This window comes from Gossypium hirsutum, chromosome D07 (genome assembly GCF_007990345.1).
Source record: "Gossypium hirsutum isolate 1008001.06 chromosome D07, Gossypium_hirsutum_v2.1, whole genome shotgun sequence".
NCBI lineage: Eukaryota > Viridiplantae > Streptophyta > Magnoliopsida > Malvales > Malvaceae > Gossypium > Gossypium hirsutum.
In genome coordinates, this window is record NC_053443.1 from 44,687,623 (window position 1) to 44,693,896 (window position 6,274).

General features: G+C 37.1%; 1 non-coding gene across 1 annotated transcript; it reads right to left on the reverse strand.

Moving 5' to 3' along the window:
- Positions 1-249: 249 nt before the first annotated feature.
- Positions 250-356, reverse strand: LOC121219645 (small nucleolar RNA R71). Its single transcript, XR_005916535.1, has one exon. It is a non-coding gene; the product is annotated as a small nucleolar RNA R71 (small nucleolar RNA).
- Between the last annotated feature and the right edge of the window lie 5,918 nt (positions 357-6,274).

Below are 6,274 nucleotides of genomic sequence, written 5' to 3' on the forward strand. Positions count from 1 at the left end.
GACAGTGGGTCCATTCAGTGGAATGCCTACTAAAGATCCTCATCTTCACTTAGATTGTTTATGGAGGTGAGCGATTCTTTCAAGTTAGCCGGAGTACCAGAAGATGCGCTACGATTAATGTTGTTCCCACATTCGCTAAGGGATAGAGCTTGAGCCTAGTTGAACTCATTGCCACGAAATTCCATTTCCACATGGAAAGAGATAGCAGAAAGGTTCCTCATGAAGTGTTTCCCACCTAGCAAGAAAGTTAAGTTGAGGAATGAGATCATTGCTTTCCAACAAATGGATGATGAGTCTTTGTATGAGGCATGGGAAAGGTACAAAGAATTATTACAGAAGTGCCCTTATCACGGAATCCCTCATTACATCCAACTTGAGACATTTTATAATGGTCTCAATGCTCACACGAGGATTGTAGTGGACACTTCTAGTAATAGTGCTCTCCTTCCTAAGTCTTATAACGAGTCTTATGAAATCATCGAGAGGATTGCCAGCAACAATTATCAATGGCCAACCAATCAAGAAGCGTCAGTAAGATGAGTCACTGGAGTACAGAAAGTGGATGCTCTCACTTCACTTGCATCTTAGGTATCCTCAATATCCTCAATTCTTAAAAATTTTAGCACTAATGGGTTTAATAGTTTTGCAGCTCAACCACTGAACCAATTTGAAAATATAGCCTGTGTCTATTGTGGGGAACGACATCTGTTTGAAGAATGTCCATCGAACCTAGAATCTGTGTATTACATGGGTAACTAGAACCAAAATCGAGGAAGGTAAGAACTGCAATCCAATTTCTATAATCCATCGTGACGAAATCACCCGAATTTTTCCTGGAGTAACTAAGGGGCTGGAACCAATAACACTTATGCACAACCTAGACGACCCAGCCACCTATTTTTCCCCAACAAGTTCAAAAACCAACTCAAGCTGAACCTTCCAATAGCTTAGAGAACCTATTGAAGGCATATATGGCAAAAACTGATGCCACTCTAAGGAATTTGTAGAATCAAGTACGTCAGCTTGCTACTGAACTTAGAAACTATCCACAAGGTGCTTTGCCTGGTGATACGGAGAATCTGAGGAATCTCAGGAAGGAGAATTATAAAGCATTGACATTGAGGACCAGAATGACATTAGTGCCCAACACCATCGAAGTTGAAGAGGAACCAGCTAATGCTCAAGACTCAGAGAAAGTTCAACCGAGTGCTAAAATTCTAGTTTCACCAGAACCAGAATTTGCAAAACCCGATAAGGTAATTTCTAAACCAATTAATTCTGATAAACTAACTACTTCGTTAGATGCAGAGTTGCCACATAAGAGGAATCAACTAGTTCCAGTAAAGAATCCACCACCACCTTACCCTCAAAGGTTTCAGAAGTAGAAGCAGGAAGTCCAATTTAAGAAGTTCCTACACGTACTCAAGCAACTTCATATTAACATCTCGTTGGTTGAAGCACTTGAACAAATACCAAACTACGTCAAATTTATGAAGGATATCTTGTCAAAAAAAAATTAGGATGGAGAATTTGAGACGGTAGCCCTAACGAATGAATGCAATGCATATCTTCAAAGCAAACCACCACCGAAGCTGAAAGATCTTGGATGTTTTACCATACCTTGCAACATTGAAGCAACGTATTGTGGTAAGGCATTATGCGATTTGGGTACCTACTACGGTTACACTTCAATTAGCATATCTATCCTTAGCACATCCAGAAGGAAAAATCAAGGATGTATTGGTATTAATTCATTTGAGTTCATCATTTTTCCTTAACATATCATACTTTCAATGAAACTTAGTCTCGATAGTCGTCGAAACATCGTTGGATTTCCATCATTTCTTAATAAGATAAATTGCATAATAACACATAACATATATATTGATTCTTTTGCATTAGAACAACACATAAAACATTCAATTTAATCAACATTTAAGTGATTATAGTTCATACGAACTTACCTAGCCGTATGTTACTAGCATCCAATACAACCCAAATTTGTAACAATTTCACATCTAGTCCTTGTATTTTTACTATTTCAATAATTTAATCCCTAATCATTAAATTCATCAACATCACTTAATAAAATACTTATAAATAACAACTAATACCTCATATTCATCATTTAACATATAAAATCACAAAGATTCATCAATGGATACATTCTGAAAAACAAAGGTACGAGCTAACTATACCTAGTTGCAACGATCTCAAAAACATCAAAATTACTAAAAACGGGTTAGAATTACTTACCATGCATAAAGAATTCACCTTGGCTGAAACATAGCTTATTTTCCCATTGATATCCACTTGTGTTGGAGAAGAAACCGAAAAGATGATAATCATTTAGCCTTTTTTTCTTTTAATTTCAATTAATTTATCAAATTACCATTTTAACCTTGGTTAATAATTAAATAAAACACCAAATCCATGTCCATATTTGTCCACTAACTTCTTAAATCATTTAATGAGCATTTATGTCCCTTTACCTTTATTCATTAAGCCATTTAATCACTCAAATCTAATAGTGATAAACTTTTACATCATTTACGATTTAGTCCTTTCTAATTAATTAACTATCGAAACATTAAAATTTCTTAACAAAACTTTAATGCAACCTTAATAACACTCCGTAAATATTTATAAAAATATTTATGGCTCAATTTATAGAAATGAGGTCTCGATATCTTAATTTCCAAAACCACTTGACTTTTGGGTCTTACCACTTAACCCTAATTAATCAATCACATAACATAAGTTACCATATCAAAAACCATTTTAAAACCATATTTGACTCGTAAATATTAAATAATAATATTTGTGAACTTACTCGTCGAATTTGTGCCCTTGAAACCATTAAAAAATGGGTTGTTACTGATGTGAACTTGCCTGCGAACCAAGTGGAGAACGAACAAGAAGCCATCAAGCTGCCCATTGGTCCGATAACGCGAGCTAGAGCTAAACGATTCAAAGATGCTATTACAGCACTTGTGGATCGAATTGAGGAAAAAGATAGCAAAGAGCTTAGAGACGAGCTGAACAGTTTCAATTTCTTTGAAGTTGAATTTCGTTCCAGCTAATTAATTGTTGCTGGAATTTTTGGACCATTTAAATAAGCACTTAACTATGTTTTACTACAGCTTTTAAATATGTCTCAATTATTACAAGTGTTTAATATGTCATTTTTAGCTGCATTGAATTTGTCTAGATGTCTTTAAATTGGTTTGAACATAAGACATGTTTAATTATGCCTAACCGAATTAATATGTCTTGTTTAGTTCTAATTTAATTTGTTCTAATGATTAATTATTATATTCATATTATATTTAGCTGAATTGGGGCAAATTAATGAAGTTTATTTGTTTTGTTTAGGTTCAGCCGAATGTGAGGATGCATGGGGAAGGTTGGCCGAATGTGCATTAAACAAGATGCATGCATGATTGATTCAATGCACCTAGCGATTCATGCATGAACTACATTAAAAATGGTGTGCTGATTTTTGGAGTTCCATAGGTGACCATTCGGCAAAAGATATGATTTTTCATTCTTCAAAATTGCTATTTATGTCTTTCACATTGCTGAAAGTCTTTTGGCTATTTGGTTCATGGTGTTCACACTCCTAGACTCTTCAAAGCTTTGCTTTCACATTCCAAATGGCTGCTCATGTTCCTATTAATTGCTGGTCATTTTTCAGCCAAAAGATGCAACTTAAATGAGTCTATTTATGCTCATTGATCGAACCTAGCCTATTCATGCACATTCAAGATGTTCAAGGTGCATTTGCTCATCTAGAAGATGACCATTGGAGCTCTCATTCAGCCGAATCTACATGGGCTAATAATTTTGCATTCATGCTGAATTTTAGTTCATTGTTTACTTGGAAACTAAGTCTTGAATTTGTCCATTCGGTTACTAGTAGAAAGGCTATAAATAGTTGTTGAATTTCTTGTAAAAGGACTTTTGACGAATTTCTGAATGAAATATCATTTTAGTGAGGCAATTCACTCTCTTTATTCTTCAAAGCTGAATTGAATTATCTTTACAAGTGGCGTCAATCTGACTTTGTTTCGAACTTATCACCCTTGGTGTGGCGTTCACAAATATACCGAAGGTTCCTATTTTGCTAAATAGTGGGTCTCGGTTTTATCTACCATCCTTTTTCTTTTTCTTTGAAACCTTTAAGCCCGAGTCCTTATTTGCTAGTAAGGGTTCGTTCTTGTTTCATTGGAAACCATTTATCCCCATTTTGCTTCCTAAGTCATTTAAAACCATTATAACTCATCTTACTGAATTTGAACTAAATCGACACTACCTAAATTTGATTGGGAACATAATACGACTCGTCACATCATCCGAAACGAGCTCGTATCAGTTGGTATCAGAGCTGGTTAATTTAGGTATGTAAATTGTAGTTTCAAAAAAAAAGAATTCGAAAAAAAATTCGAAAAAAAATTGTATACGGTCTAGGTGCGGACGAAAAGACGTGAAAGATCCGTAAAAAAAAAGAAAAAAGTCTGGAGACACTTCAACAAAAATTTTTCCAAAATCACATTCTATACTCCTTTATATCCATCTTAGTGAAATTTCACGCTATTAAAAATAATTCAAGTGATTCTTCTTTTCCAATTAGTGAATCCATTTTATACGCCTCATCTTTAAACCTTTCTTTCTTTCGAGCCTACCCCAAACCATACAATTTTCCTTTGTTTAGCCCTTGAAGCCAACCCACAAGTGTGGATAAATCTAAGTAGCTTTTTAGAATATCGAGGGTTGGATTTGAGAGGTAAAAGGCAAGAGAGTACATCAAGATAAAAGCCAAAAATAGAGTGAAAACACGAGAGGAGTGAATTCTTTTCTTGTGAGAGAAATTGTGAGGTTTTGTGGTGAGGATAATTTCTTATTTTAATCATCATGTCTAGGAGCCCGGAACGACGAGCAACAAGTGGAGGAGCTTCAAACGTCGCTGGTGGAGGAGTTAATCTTCAACCAAGAAGGAATGTTCCCGGAGGCGAAGTGCCCGATCTTCAAGTTCAAGCAATCGTGCGAGAAATCTCTCGTTTGTTCCAACCTCAATTCGATTCCCTTCATGAACGAATGGAACAAATGAAGGAACGAAGCCAACGTGCGAACACCCCTCCTATCTTGAGAAGAGAGCGAGAACGTCCATGGCAACATGTAAATGATCTATATGAAGCAAGTGACGTTGAAAGTGATCGAGCTTCGCGACAAAGTGCAAGGTGACAAGGCCAACGAGCACGGGGACCAAGAGATCGAGAGAGGACCGATGATGATTTAAAGAACATTAAAATGGCGATTCCTACTTTTCAAGGAAGGTCGGATCCGGAGGCCTATCTTGAATGGGAGAAGAAGGTGGAGTTAGTTTTTGAGTGCCACAATTACTCGAAAAGCAAGAAGGTGAAGTTAGCTGCTATAGAATTCTCTGACTACGCCATAATATGGTGGGATCAACTCACGATGAGCCGAAGACGCAATGGCGAACGTCCTGTGTCTACATGGGCGGAAATGAAAGCCATAATGAGAAAGCGATTCATTCCTGCTTACTATCACCGGGAGTTGTATCAAAAGCTCCAAAGCTTAAATCAAGGCCAACGAAGCGTGGAGGATTACTACAAGGAAATAGAAGTGGCCATGATCCGTGTCAATGTGGAGGAAGATCGAGAAGCCACCATGGCTCGATTTCTCACCGGCCTTAACCGAGATATTGCAAATATTGTGGAGCTACACCATTATGTCGAGGTCATTGATATGGTCCATATGGCCATAAAGGTTGAAAAACAATTAAAAAGAAAAGGTACGTTCCGTTCTTTCCCTAATACTTCTTCTACGACTAGGTGGGAGCAAGGGTCCAACAAACGAGACTTGCCGAGTCGAAATAAAGAAGTAAGCGGAGCTACCAAATTCAACAAACCAATGGCCGAATCGAGTAAAGGAAAGATGGATGCCCAACCAAATAGATCCCGAGACATAAAATGCTTCAAATGTCTTGGAAGGGGCCACATCGCAAGCCAATGCCCGAACCGGAATGTGATGTTTGTTCAAGATGATGGTGAAATTGAATTCGAAAGTGAACAATTGAACGAGGCTGTTGAACAACTCGAAGAAGAGGAAGACATCGAACAAGCCGAGGATGGAGAAATCTTGGTTGTGAAAAGAAGCCTTACTTTGCAAGGTGCCGAAAATGATCAACAACGCGAAAACATCTTCCATACGCGATGTCAAGTGCAAGGTAAGATTTGTTGCATGATAATCG